General features: G+C 41.2%; 2 protein-coding genes across 4 annotated transcripts in view; one reads left to right on the top strand and one right to left on the bottom strand.

Moving 5' to 3' along the window:
* LOC147200821 (uncharacterized) overlaps window positions 1-20817 on the top strand; it is a 69502-nt gene that overhangs the window by 16462 nt on the left and 32223 nt on the right. The gene's annotated exons all lie outside the window — the stretch shown is intronic.
* plxnb1b (plexin b1b) overlaps window positions 1-20817 on the bottom strand; it is a 180488-nt gene that overhangs the window by 143220 nt on the left and 16451 nt on the right. The window contains exon 2 of one of the 3 annotated variants that reach the window (XM_086118521.1): window positions 1792-1914. The exons of 1 other annotated variant lie outside the window; for it this stretch is intronic. The gene's annotated coding sequence lies outside the window, so the exon portion shown is untranslated. The remainder of the gene's footprint in view (window positions 1-1791; window positions 1915-20817) is intronic. One more of the 3 variants, XM_086118522.1, reaches the window with a different exon arrangement.

Below are 20817 nucleotides of genomic sequence, written 5' to 3'. Positions count from 1 at the left end.
TTGAGTTTGACACCTATGGCGTAAATGGTTCTCTCGCTTTAAAGATTTAGATTGGTCTTGTGAGTCACCAATGTGTCACTAATATCAGCAAAACATTTCAGGAATTGGTGATCAGTTGGCAGGGATGGTCATCGCATCTACTCGCAGCATATGATTTGTGCCTGAAAGCTGTCAGTCGGCTGAGGACTCTAACTTTTCAAACTAGTATGCCAATTCTCCAACATATTCTAGCCAAAGATGAATTACAGGGTTTGGGTAATATGCAGAAACTGCGGACCAATAAGAAAAGAATAAGAAAACCTTTATTAGTCTCGCAATGGACAAATTCCCAATTCACAGCAGCAAAGTTATGAAAGGAAGAAGTAGAACAACAAAATGTAGGAGCTGCTGGAAAGGCAGCCACTCTCGCGGCGCCATTTTGAAGTCAAAATAACAAAAATAACACAACACAACACAGGACACAGACAGTCGTACAATCTTCACCACTTTTCTGCATACACTTTGTTGTCTGAAGCAGTTATAGATGAAAGAGGAGAGGATCAAAGTGTCCTTTCACCAGTGGGTCAGACGTCATGCTGAAAATGTGCACACGTCTGCTACAAGCTAAGTTTTGAAAGCAAACACGAAGCTGTAGCGTCCATTGACGAAAAGAGATTCGTTCACTTCTCCTGTCCCACGTAATCCGCTTCAAACTCCAAGCCGCGACTCCCAGTTCCAAATCCGCATCGGCGCTCCGCGCTAATGCTCCTTTCTTCTCGTCATCGGCTCCTCAAGCCTTACATCCATCCAGCCGCAGACCGTTCAACAGCACCGATCTCTCCGCTGAACAAAGCGGGGCTGTGAAAAATGCTGCCCATTACAGGCGCAAGACACAAGCGCCCCGGGACTGTCCAGCAACGACAGTCAAATGGCGCCGACATTCCTCCCAGTCAAAAACAGTGCTGGTATACCCATGCAGCCGAAAAGGCGCAACCACCAAGCACAGAGTCTCCTCCTTGATGAATGTCGTGGCCAAAAAATGCTGAAAAAAGTCCACATCAACTCCACACGACGTAACAACAAACACAAAGTGACAAAACAAACACAAAGACTCGGGCGCCATCTTGACTTCAAAGATGACTAATGATCTTATATATTAATCATTAATATATAAGATCATCAGCATTAATAATTAATGCTAGCTGGACTCAACCCACAGAAGAAGAATGACAAAATTGGGCACCCATCTGAAGCACCATTCAGCCTTATTTAACCAAAACAACCCCAACTGCCTGGGAAAAATCACGATTGGCTCACACTCACAGTGTATCAAAACAGTGGGTTTTGTGAGAGTGCCAAGAGAAGGGGAGCCTGACAGAAAAGTTCGACAGAAGGAAAAACTTAAGACGTGTGGGTGTCATGGAAGGAGGGAGGAACATGAGTTTGTTTATGTAACAAAGGTCAGCTGGAAGCGACAACACGATCTTTGGCAAAAACAAACAGTAAAAGCACAGAAGATGAGGGTCAGGGAAGGGAATATGAAAACAGATAACAGTCTCAGCAGGGAGGCGTCTGTGGCAGGGCTACTGGTTTAACATGGGGAGGAGTAATTGGGAGCAGCCGCTGACACTTTAAATAGCTGGTGGGATGTGGTTTGTGTGGAGGGCTGAAGTGCACTTGACACCGCAGGAGGAATAAACTCAAATCATTGGGCTATGGTGTCATTATTATGAACTTGGGGAACCTTTCTGCTAATCTTGCTATTTTTGTTCGGACACTGAATCAAATTCAAAATTGGTTTTGTTGTCTTACCTGTGAAGTCAAACATTTAGTTATTTTCCTTTTTTTCTTTCCGTGGTTCCCTTGAGAGTTTGCAAACCTAAAGGAAAATATGATTTCAGTTATATAGCTCTTCGCAACAATGCACAGCAGCGTCTGAAAGACAAAGAATGACAACAGACTGAGACCAAAAGAAGAATTGAAAATGTGGACCGGAGACGAAGTCAGGCTTAGGCTGCTTGTTATTTTACGCTATTCTACGAATAAAAAAAAGTAAACCAACTGTCTAAGAATAATGCCAGTCAATGTACAGTATGTCCAAATAAATGTATGTTTTGGGGTACGCCCAATATATTAATCAATTGCCCAAAATCAATGATTCATAAAATGTCACGCAATACATTGACATTGTTCTCTAGAGGTATCGGGACAGTGAAGCATGTTCCTTTATTTTTGTTGTCAACTGAAACACGCGTTTGACATTTTATTGACCGGTAAGTTTTATTTATCAAGGTAAGGCAACTGAGAAAACATTCTGGTTTGCAATGAAAACCTGGCTGCCGACACCAGAGTAAAATAAAGCGAAATGAAAGAAATGAAAATAAAATGTTTAATTTTATTTTCATTCAGTTTCATCAATAACATCAAAAGATGAAGCAGAGAGATCATGTCACTTCTTATATTTCCAGGCATTTATACAACTTAAAAGACACTTAGAAGTATATTTCTCTGAATCCACCCATTTTTATGTGAGCAAAAGAATTGGAATTTGCTGACAAAAAAAAGAAAAAAGACTCAAGACTTTCCTTGGACTTGGGTTTTAATTCGGGCTGTGTCGGAAAATGATCATCAAGTGGGCGTAGAAAAGTGATCAGAACATCTGAATTTCCAGACTTAAATCAGAATGAATCTTGGAATCTTGTATCTATGTATATCTAATATATACAGTATATCTATATACAGGGTGTCCATAAAGTCTCTTTACCATTTCAAAAATTTATTAAAAATGCAATTGATTAGATATTTTATTCAGATTTGTTCTATTGTATTCAGTGTTGATTAAAGGGTTTTTTTAAACCTCTTTTAATACACTTCTACATGGGCACCATTTGTTGCACGAAGCACAATTAGTTGCTCTAAGACTGCAAGGGAAGCTCAACTTCCCCTAAAATGTCAAAAAGTAAGTGATCAAATAAATATGTTTAAGTACAATTGTGTGTACATGTCATTGACTAAATATGCGCTACAACGCGATCAACTTTTGTTCCGAATCAGCTTCTTTTTACTGGTTACGACGCGACTCATCTTCATTCCCGCAGCTTCACTGTGCTTTAAACTGTGTGGCCGCTGAGCGTCGACCGCGCGGACGCTGGGCGTCTAGAGAGTTTTTTTTGGTTTGGTTTGTTTATTGAACATAAAACATATACAGTAATAATTTGACAGAAAATAAGGTAAGTAAAAAGTAAAAAGGAAAGAGAAATCAGTCATCATTCAACACAGTTATTATGTTCAAGGGAGTAGGAAGAAGTAAGGATCTGATCTAGTCCTATCCCGTGTTATGTGTTTACATCTAATAAATCATTTTTATATCAATCAGAAAAGAAAGAAAGTAAGAAGAAAGAAGTCTCCATTAAGGCTCATGCTTTACCCTTAACCGTGATATTTTTACAACTTTTGGTTTGTATCAGGGATTTTATACATACACACCCTCGCACTCTTGTGTCAATTTTCTCTTGTATTCATAATGGCTATTTCCATAGCTTTCTCGATTTATCAACTTAGTTCTGATTTATCACTATATTTAATGTTTAGACTTTATCTTTTTAACTCTGATTGATGCAAGTTGTTTGTACTATTTTTTTGAATTTGTTTTTGAACTCAGCAAGCAATTTACTCATTTTCAGGTCCGTTTTGAAATTATTCCACAGATTAACACCTTTGCTTGATGTTTGTTCTTGTTTTGAGTTTTTGAATAAGTTGGTACCTCTTAAATCATAGCTGCTTTCTCGAATTTCGAAAAACCTCAGAATGTTTTGGCAGAGGAGGTTATTGTGTGTGTTTGTACATTAATTGGGCGATTTTAAAGTCAACCAGGTCATAAAATTTCTTCGTATTTAATTTGATAAATAGTGGATTTGTGGGTTCCGTATATTTTGATCTATTAATAATTCGAATAGCTTTTTTTTGTAGTTTTAGAATAGGGAGTGTGTTTGTTTTGCAGGCATTTCCCCATATTTCCACACAGTAGGTCAAATATGATAATAATAATGAAGAGTGTAATGTGTACAAAGATCTCTTATTTAGCACTTCCTTGGTTTTGGAGAGGATCCCTATGGTTTTGGCTATTTTTCTTTTTACGGTATCGATATGTGGCTTCCAACATAGTTTTGAGTCTATTACTAATCCGAGAAACTTGGTTTCATACGCTTTTTCTATCTCAATTGAGTTTACCTTAATTTTAGCTTGATGTTTGATTGGTCTTGTGCCAAAAACAATTAACTATGATTTTTTCAGGTTAAGTGACAATTTATTTCTGTCGAACCAGTTTTTTTAATTTGTTTAATTCGTTTTCTACGGTTGTCAGGAGCTGTTTCAGATTTATTCCAGAACAGTAAAAAGTTGTATCATCAGCAAATAGGACACAAATTAAATTGTTTTGAGACCTTGCAGATATCATTTATATACAAGATGAATAGTTTTGGACCAAGCACTGACCCCTGAGGAACTCCATGAGTGATTTTCAGTTGATTTGCCTTTTTATTGTTGAGTTGCACGTACTGATATCTGTTTTCTAATTAACTTTTTATCCATTTATAAGCTACACCTCTACACCCTAATGCCATATCTTTCTAGTTTTTTCAATAATATACTGTAGTTCAGTGTAGGTTGTCCCAATGCATTGAAACGAGACGAGTCATTGGAAAAATGTTGGTTTTGTCCCGCCCAATGGACGCTCAGCGTCTCTGGGAGTCTATGGACAATGGGCGTTTATAGGCTGGCCAGGAAGCTCAGCTTTTCTGCATGATGATTGGATGATCTGTCGGAGGCTGAATCTCTTTTTGATTGCCAGCGAAATGAGCCAATCACTGATCTTATTGCTTTCATTTTTTTTTTTAAAGGAACGGAAAGTAGAATTCACGTATAAATAAACAAATTTTATGATGTATGATGATGCTGCACGACTGTCCGTGTTTTATGTTATGTGTTGTGTTTATTTATTTTACTTTATGTTAACTGTTTTGTTAAACGCTTTGTTACAGCTGCCGCTGTTGTGAAAGCGCTATATAAATCAGCATGTATTGGATTCTATGGAGGCCGAAATTGAGCTTCCCCTCCTTGACAGACCAGCATCCGCCACTGATACAATAAAACCAGAGACCAAAAATTTGCAAAGGTAAAATTGGCAAGCTGTACAGAGACAAGGCGCGGAGACTGTTCACGTTGGTCAGTCCCTTAGCCAATCAGGATGCAGAGCACAATTGTTTAAAAAAAAAAAAAAAAAAAAAACTGCGCTAAAAAAATCCGTGAAACAGCGAAGCCGCGGAAGGTGAACCGCGTTATAGCGAGGGATTACTGTATGTGTGTGTATATATATATACATTCGGTTTTCGAACAAAAATTTCGAGTTTTTTATGCCTCGGATGGCGAACAAATTTCGGTTCTCGAACTAACTGAGCACAGTTGAATGTGTCACTTCATTCCTCTCGGCTTCGCTTCCTCGTGTAGCATGCATTGTGAGCAGACGAGTTTGTATTGTTCAATAAAGTTTTTTTTAAAAAAGCAGACGTGTTTGATGAGACACTTCCTCGTGTAGCGTCCATTGTGAGCAGACGAGTTTGTATTGTTCAATAAAGTTGTTTTTTTTTAAAAAGCAGACGTGTCTGGTGAGAACGACGTAATATCGGACTGTTATTTCTGCATTGTTTATCAGTCCCTAATCATGGCACCAAAGAAAGCAAGTGGAAGAAGTAAAGTTGGTGAAAAAAAGAGGAAAATAGTGCGCAAAACTATAGAATTTAATAAAGATTTGATCGCGAAATATGACTCAGGTGTGCGTGCGTCTGTGTTGGCTAAGGAGTTCAGGATGCCGAAATCCACCATCAGCTGCATCCTAAAAACGAAAGACCACTGAAAGTCAGTGATGTAGCAAAAGGATCTCGTGTGTTTAGCAAACAAAGGCCACAAGTATGAGAAGTGGAGAAGCTTTTGCTTATTTTCATCACTAAGAAACAGCAAGCAGGGGACAGTTTGAGCCAAGATACAATTTGCGGCAAAGTAAAGCAATTGTTTGAAGATTTGAAAAAAGAAAAAAAAAAAAGATCTGGGCATTGTTCCTGAAGATTTTGATTTTAAAGCAAGCAGAGGATGGTTTGAGAAATTTAGGGCACGAAGTGGGATACACTTCGTGATTCGTCATGGGGAGGCAGCCAGTTCAGACAAGGAAGCTGCCGAAAAGTTCAAAGTTGAGTTCGAAAGTCTCATCAAGGCTGAGGAATATCTTCCCCAGCAAACTTCTAATATGGACGAGACTGGACTTTTTTGGAAAAAAATGCCACGAAGGACCTACATCACGCGCGAGGAGAAGTCGTTTCCAGGCCACAAACCTATGAAGGACAGGTTAACTCTTCTGTTATGTGGTAATGGTAGTGGCGATTGCAAGATGAAGCCTCTTCTTATTTACCATTCAGAGAATCCCAGATCATTCAAGGAAAACAACATAATCAAGGGTAGATTGCCTGTTATATGGAGGTCTAATACAAAGGCTTGGCTGACCAGACAATTTTGTACCGAGTGGGTGCATGAGGAGTTTTCCCCGGCCGTAAAAAAATATTTGGAGGACAAAAAGTTGCCATTACGCTGCTGTCTTTTCATGGATAATGCTCCTGCCCACCCTCCAGGTTTGGAGGATGACTTAACAGAAGAATTTGATTTAATCAAAATCAAGTTTCTTCCTCCGAATACGACACCACTGCTTCAACCGATGGACCAGCAAGTAATTTCCAATTTCAAGAAGCTGTACACAAAATTCCTATTCCAACGATGCTTCGAGGTGACTAGTGACACTCAGCTAACCCTTTGAGATTTTTGGAAGCATCATTTCAATATCTATCACTGCATCACCCTCATCGACAAAGCCTGGAACCAAGTGTCAAATAGGACTCTGAACTCCGCATGGAGGAAATTGTGGCCCGATTTAGTTTCTGGACGTGAACCTGAAGGGCTTAGGAGTGTTGCTAGTGCCAGCACAGCTGCTGATGTCGAGGACGAATCGCAAGAGGATAGGCAACTGATTAACGAAATTGTCAATATGGGGCAAACTCTCGGTTTGGAGATGGACATCAGTGATGTCGAGGAACTAATCGCCGAACATCGTGACAAGCTCACAACAGAAGAATTTCTGCACCTTCAGGAAGAGCAGAAGAAGACACTGAAGGAGATGTCTTCTGATGAGGATGGGGGAAGGAAGGATGCCTCTCCTGCTAGCATCAAAGACATTTGTACAAAATGGAATGATATCCAAAACTTTGTGGACCTGTATCATCCAGATAAAGCCGCAAGCAGTAGAGCTGTGTATGCATTTAATGACATTGTTATGAGCCACTTTCGGAAAGTTCTCAAAAGAAGGCAGAAAGAAGTTACACTCGAGAGGTTCTTTACAAAAAGGAAGGAACAACCTGTGGCAGACTCTCCCCAACTGAAGAAAATTGCTGGAGTCGAGTTACCCAAAGTTACGGAAGAGGATACTCCTTCCAAGAATTAACCTTCCTCCCTGTTACCACAGGTACTGAACTGTAAGAATAAGAAGTGGGGGCTTTTTTCACACGTTAAAAATGTCTACAATTTTTTTTCTGAGATTTTGTGTGCCCTGCGATTGGCTGGCAACTGGTCCAGGATGTCCCCCGCCTACTGCCCGATGACAGCTGGGATAGGCGCATGCCCCATGACAGAAAGAGAGAGAGAGAGATGTTCCTTCAATTTTTATGTTACTATGTTAATGTTAAAATTGGTGAAAATAAAACATATTACAGTTTGTTTGTACAGTATTTTACATATTACCTGCTCTTTTATTACATGTGCACAGTTTATGGTGTGAAATTGTAAAAAAAAAAAAAAAGAAAAAAAAAGTGGTTTAAAAAAAGTGGTTTTCTTGACATGGAATGGATTAAAAATTTTTACATTGATTCCAATGGGAAACATGGTTTCGGTTTTCGACTGTGTACATACTGTATATATAAATAAACTTTGTCAAAAACCAATGTGCATTAACAGTAACTGGATTAACTATTATCCTTACACATCATCGAGGACACATCACTTGAAATGTTTGATTTCTGTAAAACAGGATAAACAGAATCATGGTAAGATTAATTGCTATTTTCTAAGAGGATTGCTTCCTTCTTTTGCTGATCACACCTGTGAGCCACGATAAAAGGACCTCATTTCTTCACAGCTGCCTTGTTCACTACACATGATGCAGTTTAACAACACATTATGCATTTGCAATTTTAAAGCACATACCTTAACATTTGAACAAATGTTTTGGAAAACACAAATTGCTTATAATGTATGCATGACAATGACATAAAAAAATAAGGCCAGTGCCATTTGATTACCTCCCTCAGGCATGTAGGTCAGGTAGTCATTGTGGAAAATCAATACCACCCTTGGGACTAAAGTGAGATTGGATTTTATTCATATTGAGCTGCAACACAATTAAGGTATTTAACTCATATTTATGTGTCAAGTTCGAAACGACCCAAATAATGTTTCGGATCCCAGAAATGCAGACATGATCAAATGACTGAACAATGACTATACTTACTAAACGTGGAATTAACGGAAGAAGAACGACGATGACAAGATCGAGAGGTCGAGAAAACAACACTTGAGAATGAACAGCAAATGAGGTCAATAATCCGACATTCGTTCATCTTCCGAACCGCTTCATCCTCACAAGGGTCGCGGGGGGTGCTGGAGCCTATCCCAGCAGTCTTCGGGCAGTTGCCGGGGGACACCCTGAATCGGTTGCCAGCCAATCGCAGGGCACACAGACACGAACAACCATCCACGCCCACACTCACACCTAGGGACAATTTTAGAGTGTTCAATCAGCCTGCCATGTATGTTTTTGGAATGTGGGGGGAAACCGGAGTACCTGGAGAAAACCCACGCAGGCCCGGAGCTTGAATTGAACCCAGTACCTCTGCACTGTGAAGTCGACGTGCTAACCACTGGACTACCGGGCCGCCCTAATAATCCGACAAAAAGTGACAAATGTCAGAGTCCTTCAATACAAGGGTAATGATGACAGGGAACAGGTGCGCCAGCTGGAGGGAAACGCCCTTCACCCCAGCTGGAGCTAAAACACACACACACACACACACACACAGACGACAATATGACTGTTGCTTCTGATAGTTTTTAAAATTGGTGACACATGTTATCCTTTCAAGGAGAAGAACTGAAGGTTACTTTATAAAATACTGCAATGGAGAAATACATATACAAACATGTAGATTATTCACATTCTGTTTAACGAAGGAGAAGGTAACTACTGTTAAACCGTCTCAAATTTAAATAGCTGTGAAATCCCACCAAAGCTCTCACAGTTCTGCCAATTCTCACACTAGTGTGAGCCCAAACAGATAAGGTCATGGTGGAAGCAGCTCCCTTGTCCATTTAAAAATGTATTCCAATCCACGTATGGTTTGGCTATGTTATTGCTGTCTTTGATTCTCATTCAGTGAATGTCAACATAATGTTTGTAGACATCTCGATTTATCCCCACATCAACCTCCAAAAACACCACAATGATCGCCCCAGTAATGGGTATTTTACGGACAAAAGGCTTCTCTCATTAAGTGCACCGGCAGGAGGGAAACGCCCTTCACTCCAACTGCACCCTCAACGGACGCCTCCTGGCTGACTACCGATTTGGACAGATCAGCAGAATGGATCTCACAGATTAGGATCCAAGATCCAGGAGTGGGGCCTCCACCTTGAAAGGTCTGATGACCAAGGTCCAAACTTACGTGAGTTGCCTGCCAGATGCAGATCCTGCATGGAAAGCAATACCTTATGTTCAGGGCGATACTCGGATGCAGGACATCGTCGACGTTCTGTAATTTGCTGATTGCGTTCAGCAGGGCTCGATAACACTGCTCTGTTCTCCCTTCAAACACGATAGGCTTACTTTAAGTGAAGTTGAATGGACAGGATGTCTACCTGACCTTCTTGGGAAGGAAATAGTGGGTGTTGGTAACGTTATGCAGCCATAAACGGGGCCCAACCTGTGACAGACGAGGCGAAGGTGTTGTGGGCGTATTCAACCCATGGCAGGTGACTGGCCCATGTAGCAGGCTGATGAAAGCTGACACACCGGAGGGCCGTCTCCAGGTCTTGGTTGACCCTTTCACATTGGCCATTAGACTGCAGATGATAGCTTGACGAGAGGCTGGCCGTGGCTCCCATAGCTCTGTAAAATGTCTTCCACATATGAGATGTAAACTGAGGCCCACGATCAGAGACAAGTCCCAAGGGATACACTGGAGTCAGAACACACACACGTTTGAGCAGCTGAGCTGTGTCTAACGATGATGGGAGCTTGGAGAGGGCCAAGAAATTAGTCATTTTGGAAAATTGGTCCACGACGGCAAGTATAACAAATTTTCCTTGAGACACAGTAAGTCCACTCACAAAATCCAAAGAAATAAGTGACCAGGCAATGGCCAAAGCAGTCGTGAAGTTTTGCCACACATACAGGCTGAACAAGTTCTTGACAGCCTCCTTGATAATCGGGCCACCAGAACCATTGATTTTTCATGACGAATGTGCTGTTTACTCCAGGATGGCATGCCACTTTAGAAGCATGCCCCCATTTTAACATCTCAGAACGCCGCTGAAACTAATAAACGGCCCTCGGGACAACCCTCAGGAACAGATGTTTCTTTAAAAGCCTCCTTCATCCACTGCTTGATCTCCCAGTGAAGCGTCCTCATGATGCAATGGCCAGGAAGAATGGCTTCAGTCCTGGTCTCATCCACTGCTGGATCATGAAGTCAGGAGAGAGCATCAGTCTTTTTATTACGAGATCCTTGGTGATAGGTTAATGTGAAGTTGAACTGGGTGATGCCATTCCTGGAGTGCCAATACTATGGCCGACAGTTAACGGTGACCCTGGTTGCTGCTCGAAAATCAAAGAGCACTGGTGACTAAATTGCCCACAAAGTCCAGGCTCACCTCCATAGCGTGAAGGGGTAATTTTGGTTCCCAGAAAATGAGTGTAGTTGGTAGTACCCCAACACGACAGTTCGAGAATCCAAGGGGGGGCGGTCCCTTGAGTGCCCAACTGCTCAATGCACGAGCCTAATTCTTCAAACTGGTGAGCCAGCAGTGCGACCGTGTCATGGAGTTCCGTTAACGCAGTTCCCTGCCGACCCACCAGTCGTCCTTGGTTGGCCAAAGCGTTCCAAAATTTGTCTGAATCTGCGGATCCATTATGGTCACATTATTCCGTCAGGTTCAAACCGAATAATGTTTCAGATCCCAAAAACTCAAAACCAACAACATGCAAAACAGAAAATGCTGGTCACAAGGATCCAGGGAAAAACGAGGATCAACAAAAGGCGATTGCAAAGGGGAAGGTAATGGAACACAGAGAATACAAATGAAATGACAAGAGTCCAATTCACATGACAAACAAAAGCAAAATCAAATTACTATACGGTACCTTCCAAAATGAGGAAGGAAGCAAGCAAGAACGATAGCGCTGAGCTAACAGAGCAATCCCCGCGTCAGTGCGCGTACTGCTTTAAGACAATCACGTGACCGATGCATGAACTGCGTCGAAGCAGTTCATGCGGCGTCAACTCCGCAAAAACCCGCCAAACTGTGTTACAAGGAAGTACATCTGTCAACGTGATACGCCCGCCGAAACAAGCCAAACCTCACCCTTGCTTGTGAAAGTACATGCATATTATGGAGCAGCTCCAGGGGAAACGCAAAGTGTCAGCCGTGTGGGACCATTTTGATCTTCTTTTGGAGAAAAAGGTATTTATTCATATCTCTTTGTCTCACCAAGTGCCTCTCAGATTTTTTGACTTGTCTTGTTCCATTCTAATTCAAATTATTTCAAGGGAACTCTTGGTTTACCATTCACATATTTTATTGCAGGTGAAATGTCGAATTTGCCATACAGAATTATTTACCAACAAAAAAACCTCCTCCATGCTGAGGCATGAGAATGACATTCCTGATACACCAAGGATAACGACAGGTATACAGCCATTCTCTTACCTTTTCACAGTTGCTTTGTTGATAATTAATTGGCAATTTGTAATTATTATTGGTTTACTCTCCACTTCATGTTTGACAATCAAGCTTCCAGGAAGCAGTTGCTTGATCAGGCACTTTTGAACTTTATTGTATTGTATTTAAGGACTGCCAGCCCCTCAATTGTGGAGAGTGAAGGGTTCAAGGAACTGATTCAGGTCCTTGAACTCTCATATGTTTTGCTGACAAGAAAGGTCTGTGTGAAAGTTCCATAAAGTAGTAGTTGATGTGGATGAGATGAATCGCCTATAATTTAAATGTATTATTTGCTTTTGGTTTAATATTTCAGACCATCAAAAAATGGTGGCCAACTAATACCAAGAGGAATGGGAAAAAGTGAAAATGGAAGTACAACAAGCTGTGGCAGTGACATGTGGACCTCTGTGAACATGGAGCCTTACTTGGCGTCGTAATGTCGTGACAGGTAAGGTACCTGTCACTACATCAATGTGAATATGCAGTTGTGTTCATCAGTGTTGGAAGTACAATACTTTCCACAGAATCACACTGCAGACAATTTGGCCTAGGTCAAAAGGGGCATGATGGAGGACTGGGCCATAACCAACAAAGTAAAGTGTCTTGTGAGTGATGCAGCATCAAACATGATCGCATCCACTAGACACTTCCAAATTCGTCACCCAATTTGCATTGCACGCAGTCTTAATTTATTAGTTAAAAAAAATCATGCGATCAGGTCAGACATCAGAAACAAAGCTCAGCACATTGTCTTATATGTCCGTTCAAGCGCTACAGCCAAGGAGAAGCTCGCTCAGGTGCAACAACAGATGGGACGGCCAACCCTGAAACTCATCAAGGGGGTGCAAACACGCTGGAACACTGCTTATGAAATGCTGTCAAGGCTGCATGATGAGAGAGAACCAGTGTGGGTACCTCTGGCCTCCTTAAAGACAGATTTGACACCACTGACAGCTGATGAATTCACCATCATAAGAGAAGCACGACTAGTGCTTTCTCCATTCCATCAAGCTACAGTGGAGTTGTCTGAAGAGAGGCCACTGTCGGGTTCAAAGGTCATCTTGATGATGAAAATGCTTTATCATGAACTTGAGCGTCACGCTTCAACCTTGCACACACAGGCAGCCATACAAATCCACAAACACCTGAATCGTTGAGTCACTGCTTCCAGTCTGGAATCTATGAGTGTGTTAACCTTACTACACTAACCTAACTACATCTGGCATGTTACTCATCATTATTAGTTTGCTTTTGGAAACTTTTCTAAATGCCAATTTTGTTGGGTTTTGTTTTTCAGATGACCTGTGGTAGCATTTGGATAATGAGGTGGGGAGACTGGGAAGAAGTGCAACAGCAGATGCTATATCTGAAGTCCAGCGATACCTGGCAAAGGGGAATATTGTATGCAGTCAAAAACTGCTCTTATATTGGAAGAAACACACTACTTTTCCAAACCTCTCCCACCTCGCAAAGGAGTTCCTCTGTACGCCGGCATCATCAGTGCCATGTGAGCATGTGTTTTCCACAGCAGGGGAAATAGCATGCAAGAAACGCAACAGAATCAAATTCAAAACACTGGAGCAACTTATTTTTCTGAATAAAAATTTGTGAAGACAAAGCCCACAAGTATCCTCATTCACATAATTTGCACATTATTCAAACATATTGAATAATACAATATGAATACATAGATGTGAATGATATTGTATACATGTCACCATCAAATCAGTCAGTTCAGTCTGTCAAGTGGGTTGCCTGCAGGGATTTTTAAAGTCCAGGGGGTGTCAGTGGTCAGTGACACAGGATCAACACAGTATCAACAAGTGTGTCATTGCGTCAACACGCTTCATGATGCCTTATGGACCCATTACGAAACGACGACTATGGCAAGATCGAGAGGTCTAGAAAACAACACTTGGGCATGAACAGCAAACAAGGTCAGTAATTCCAACAAAGAGTGACAGAAGTCGGAGTCCTTAAATACAAAGCTAATGATGACATATAACAGGTACCCCAGCTGGAGGGAAACGCCCTTCACCCCAGCCAGAGCTGAAACAAAAAAACAAACAGACAGACAGACATGATAAAATGAGTGCTGGTTCTGATAGTTTGTGAAGTTGGTCACACATTTTATCTTTTCAAGGAGAAGAACTGAATGTTACTTTATATAAATGCTGTCACAAAGAAATACAAACATGAGTTACAGTCTGTACATTCTTAACATTCTGTTAAATGGAGAACTAACTACTGCTAAACATAGTCTCAACTTTGAATAGCCGTAAAATCTCACCCAAGCTCTCACAGTTCTGCCAAATCTCACACTTTTGTGAGTACAAACAGATAAGGTCATGGTGAAATCAGTGACTGAGTTCATTTAAAAATCCACATTTGCTTGGCTCCGTTGTTCCTGTCTTTGGTTCTCTTTCTCTTTCAGTGAATGTCAACAAAATGATTGAAGACATCTCCACTTATGCACACAACAACCTCTAAAAACATCACAATGATCTCCCCAGTAGTTTGCATTTTATAGACGAAGGGCTTCTCTCATTATATATATATATATATATATATGTAGTGTATGCCATCGTCATAAAATTCGTAATACTTGGGTGATCATTTTCATATATTTTCAGAGGTTGATCATCGTGTGAGGATAAGTAGAGAAGTCAACATACATATTGGTGACTATTGATGGCAGTTTTCGGATATTAGGCAACATCTGGTTTGTCACATCAAGTGTTTAGAACCCTTTCATAAAAGAAACCACGGGAGGCAACAAACCCTTTGGACATAGAAAATGAAGATTGCATTACAATTACATTATATAGTATAATGTTACAAAAGTAAAGTAGTTAGCAATGAACCAACAAAACAATGTAAAAAAAAAAAAACTTTAAAAAAAATTGCGCTGGCATTGGGAAGAATCCTTGTATCCTCAAAATCATCAAATATTCAGAAGACGGGAAGGGCAATCATCAAAGAAAGCAATCAATTTTCCACACTTTAGATTGCTTAATCATTCGTAAAAATAGCACCCGCATGTGTGGACTGACCAATAACAGAGGACCGTATTTTCACGATCATTCGGCGCACCGTATTGTTGGGCGCAGTCTCAGTAACGGGTTAGCACCCGTTTCTGTGTTTGACACATACACAAAACGCACTGTATTATTGGGCGCAGCCAGGCATGGTAAAACATACGCCAGCTTAAACATACGGCATGCATGCGTGCACACTAAAAACATGTTTTTAATAAGGCAACGGAAGCAAAACTGAGTTCGGTTGTACTTTATTTAGCCATTTTACAATGTACTCATGTTTTTCTCTTCACCTCTTACACGCTCACCCTTCACTCATTGGCGACTGGTACCTGCTAGGGGCGTGCCTTTCGCGTCCTCTTACACGCCCACCCTTCACTCATTGGCGACTGGTACCTGCTAGGGGCGTGCCTTTAGCATCCTCTTACACGCCCACCCTTCACTCATTGGCGACTGGTACCTGCTAGGGACGTGCCTTTAGCGTCCTCTTACACGCCCACCCTTCACTCATTGGCGGACTTCCGCATGCCTGTCGTCACTCACTCCGCCTTTTCTATATATAAACAGCGTGTCGGCCAGAAGCGCTCTCAGTCATGCTTTGGAACTCGGCTCATACACTAGACGCTCCGCATTATAAGGCGTCCTGTCCATTTTGGAGAAAATTTAAGACATTTAATGGCGCCTTATAGTCGTGAAAATACGGTAGTGAAAAAATAATTTTACAAAATTCTGACAGAGGAGATTTCGGCCATATGCAGCAATGTGTGGTTGCTGAGTTTACATTTTTATACTGTATTTCTCAAACGTGATTTTATAATGGGAATGAATAATTTTGATGAAAAGCGTAAACACATACAGCTCTCCCAAGCAATGGTGACGGTGTCAAAGCAAATATCAATTATAACCTAACCAACTTCAGGCAACCAACTTAATCTAATTAAAAATGCAACTGTGATAATTAACTCAAATGAACTAAAAAATTAATCGTGATCACTCACGCATTTTTTATCATTTCTGAATTTCCTTCTATATTTTTTTGTCCTATTTTCCCCCCATTTTAATGCTCTCATCAACATGGAATCATGAATACGTTTTCTATGTGCAAAATGCAATTATTTACTGAAATGAAAATTTCAATTTTCAATTTTACATGAACATTTTTCACTTAGAGCATATATTCGCACAATCTCTCACACAATATTACTGTCCATCAACAACAGTGAAAAAAATATTTTGTCACAACAGTTGCTTTAACTGTTGTGTGACAAAGAGTTGTGTGACAGCTCTTTTTATGGAATCAAAACAGAGCAATATAACATTATAAAGTGCACATCTAAGGTAAACTAGTACTCAGCCTACAGTGGATTTAAACCATGGTCGCATACTTCGTTTTTCTCAAGTTTGCTTTGAACACAGCAGTCAGGCTATGTTGATTGTGTTGGTCCTTCTCGCGCGGAAGTCTCTCTATGGTTTTGTGTAGACATCATTTCGGATGACTACACTTGGTTCGATGACAACACTGGAGACGTTTTATTTTCAGTGTGGTCGCTACCACTGCACCGCTAAACTCTCAACGTGCATCAGCGCACAGTCGCTGTCAGACGAACACAGAGAAGCTCCACCCGCTTTATTTATATGGACACAGAACACCGTAACCTTCCACACAAAATAGTTCCAAACAAGTAACAATCGCGTCAGTGGCATACATCGAACTCAACGTAATGCCTGCTCTTTATTCACCAGAGGCTCATCAACCTAGTCTCTTATTTCTCTCCCGAAATAGTGTCTTCTCCCGCTTGGTGTACCTTAGCCTTCTCCGCTACGTACAATCTCTGTACACAGCTTGTAATGGAGGCTCTCGCTGGCAATCTGTAGTGGAGTCGTTAGATGCAATGCGAATGATTTCAGCTTGAGTCAAGCTGTGGACAATGTTGACAGGCTTGCATGCAATCGCCATACATTTAGCTATGGCTTCAGCAAATTTGTTCTTTGTCATGTCATCCATTTTCTTCGCTTTGAAATGATCCATAGCTGTCTGTCTGAGACGAGGGGGCGGAGTACTCGCGGCAGCTGTGTGCTTGGCCATTAAGTGGTATTTCAGACTCGACGTGCTATGATGATAGCTCAGTTTACGACTGCGAAACATACAGGTAACTTTGGTCTTGTCAGTGGAACAAACTGGCAACCTTTTAAAAGTAAACTTTCCATTCATAAACTCTTTAAGTATCCGTTTTCGGTGTCTCGCGCTGCCATGGCTGGCAAAAGAAACGTGCGTGGACCTGTGCAGCGCGCTTGTTGTTTTGTTTCTGGTTTATTTATAGAGAAACGCAACATCCGCTGTGACGTGTGCCGCGTTAATCTCGCGAGAAAAAATTTAATCCCGTTAAAATTCATTTAAATTAATGCCAATAAAAACGCGCTAAACTGACAGCTCTACTTATTTATTATGGTAGGGTTTTTTAACCAATCATATTTCAGATAGCTTGTGTTGCCAGGTAAATTAAATTTGCTTGGGGCCTTCAGATTAAACAGAGTAGGCCCCTGTGCGCTCTAAATGAACGGGCACAGTCAGGTTGCAATAGCCAATCAGATCACGAGTCTGCGCACCAGGGCCAGCTAGAATGCCTTACGTCGAGACTGGACATGCGCGTTCAGTGATTGGATTAGCGCCTGCTAGAGGGAGCTATCACTGCATTTTAACCCAAAACGGCCGAAGAAGAAGACGTTGATCTGGTTGCTGAACTACTATCCACACAATTTTCAAGACGGACCTTCCACGAAAAGCAGGAGATTGTGCGAAGAGGTCGCCCAACTCCTGCGCTAGCTAGCCTGACCCAGCAAGGAAAAGGGTTTGTCCGTCATTTTCAGACGAGCAATTATGAACGGGACCCGTGGCTCACAGCCTCTGAGAAACGCTGCAAATTGTACTGCTGGGAATGCTGATTGCTTGCAACTGACCGATTTGGTGTTTGGAGCCACACTGGATTGTTTTACCAAGGCAGCAAGGAAACATCAGAGCACGGCTGGGCACTTACAAACTATGGTGCGTTTAAAAACATTTGGGGACACTCGAGTCGACGTGCAGCTCAGTGAACAGGCACTACATTGGTGAGTAAATTAATTCTATTTTACATTTCTTCTTGTCATTTTATTTCGTTAGTATTAAATTCATGGTAACGAAATAAAATGACAAAGATACAAAAATGTATCAAATAAATCTGCTCACCTGCAATTTATAATGGTGCATTGTAGTCACCTTCATGCATGAAAGTTCGTTCAATCTCAGCTGCTCAACATTTTCAGTTATTTGCTGTTGTATCGCCAATTTTCAAAATGCAAATGATCCGTTTACTTTATTTTCAAATAATTTGTTTTGTTATTGTTTGGTTGGTGTCTTGTATGAAACTGCGACATTACGCAATTTATTGGACAGACTTGTTTAAGATCACACAGCGTAATTTGGGTGACATTTTATTTAGTATTTGTTCGAGGAATCTATGAGCAAAATTGTATCATGTTTAAAGTTTCATTTAATCTGGGCACATCTAAACGTTTGGGTGCGTATCCTGCACCCCCAGATGCCTGTGCACAAAGGCGGAGGGCTGTTGAAGTCCACAATTAGCACGTCAATACAGGTGGGCGATCACAGGGGAGAGGGCGAAACTTGGTCACAAAAGGGGAATGAATAATTCAGGAACAGTGGTTGAACAACAAAAGACGAGTTGAGAACACCCGTCGCGCCCAGGCGACATTGGCCATCCGCAAAGTCTGCAACATGTTAATTCGATGTAGACCAGACAGAAAAGGCGCCAACGTACTGGTGGTTCAATGTTTAAAAATAGGTAACCAATCACTACGGAGGGGCCGGACCGGGGGTGCGGTATGCAAATATCGGGGGCAGTGTTTTCCTTGTATGTTACAATAAAAGTCTGAATTGGCGGGAAGGGAGCAGGAGTGTGTGATCATCGGACCAACTAAACCGTCGTTCGCTCTCAGAGATCCGCTCCCGCCGATATTGAAGACAATTTTCCTGTGTGCCGAGTCATTTCTTTAACTTTGTCCGAGAAAATCTCTGACAGTATTTTTCAATCATCTTTTTATTTTTGACAATATCTGCAAATTTAGTTTCCTGTTCTTAATTATGAATGCATACTTGATGGTTTTAAATGCTCCTGAAATTAAGTGCTGCTTGACGAGCCTATACTGTATTGTGTATGTATGTGATGTCACTGAAGGCCTAAGGTTGAAATGCACGGCCCGCCACTGCTGCTACCGTATGCTTTAAGAAAACCTTTATTAGTCTCGCAATGGAGAAATTCCCGATTCACAGCAGCAAAGTTATTTTAAGGCTTAAGCTAACATACCTGGTATGTTTTAGCGTGCAAGCATACTACCGTATGCTTCAAGCTAACGTGTTTTTAGCGTGCGTGCATGCATGCCGTATGTTTAAGCAGGCGTATGTATTACCATGCCTGGCTGCGCCCAATAATACAGTGCATTTTGTGTATGTGTCAAATACAGAAATAGCACCCGTTACTGAGACTGCGCCCAACAATACTGTGCGCCGAATGGTCGTGAAAATACGGTAGCCATGGGTGACTAATTTTGACAAATGGGATACAAGACCAGGCCATTGTCAACAAGACAAACTGACAGCAACCAGAGAAGTTTGGGACAAGTGTGTGAAGTATGTCACTCATTTAGAACTTAAGTCCAAACTACACTGTGCATTCAAGCATTATAGGCTAAACAAGAAATCTAAATATGGCAAGACAACGTTTAATGATAAATTATGACTGAGGGGGATAAAAAATTGCATATTGTATTCCTGGAAAGAACCAAGGAAAGGAAACGATACTGGAGGTGACTGCAATTGGCTAGAAGCGCAACATTATGTTTTAAAATCTTTATCTCCTACACTCATGGTGAGGAGTGTACCCCCCCTCCCCCTCTTCTATCATAAGAAATAGTTTTCTAAAACTTGCTTTCTTCCTTGGGGGCTACCTGGTGCCCACGGGCACCATATTGGTGACCCCTGATCTAACACAACAAATATTGATAATATGTATGAATTCAGTTTTTAAGGCAGTAGTATCAAAAATACGGCCCATGGGCCGGAACCAGCCCCCAAGGAGGTTCGAAAATGCCCGCAGAATCATTTAAATGTGAAAAAAAATGCATAAAAGACACGGAATGAAGATTTTGAATAAGGTGCAATTCATGGAGTATACGCTAGGGGACACACTGTTTTGATCAGAGGAGAAGACAACATTGTTTTGAACAGAGAAGAAGACAGCAGACGCTCTCAAGGACATGTGAATACTTTATTCTTTACAAATTTAATCGCACTCTCCTTAGTTTGTAAGGTGTAGGCAGGGATTAAATTTAGATTTTATATGCACATGTGTAAATGGTTTAAAAATTCCTTTGTTTATAAATCTCGTTTAATCTTAAAACGCATTACTATATTTTTCAATACCATATTATTTGTTAAAGTTTTGTTCCTTTGTACAATCCGTGGGATCAGTTGCAATGCATGTATGTGAATGATAAAAGTAAATTGCACATTTGTCTAAGGCGGGGGTCGGCAACACACGGCTCCAGAGCCGCATGCGGCTCTTTAGCGACATCTAGTGGCTCCCTGGAGCTTTATAAAAAATGTTTAAAAATGGAAAAAGATTTTGATAGTAGGCTAATATCACTCAAATAGATA

Source organism: Hippocampus guttulatus, chromosome 8 (assembly GCF_054856545.1).
Source record: "Hippocampus guttulatus isolate MCC_2025c chromosome 8, RoL_Hgut_1.0, whole genome shotgun sequence".
Lineage (NCBI taxonomy): Eukaryota > Metazoa > Chordata > Actinopteri > Syngnathiformes > Syngnathidae > Hippocampus > Hippocampus guttulatus.
This window is presented reverse-complemented; position numbering and strand designations above follow the sequence as displayed.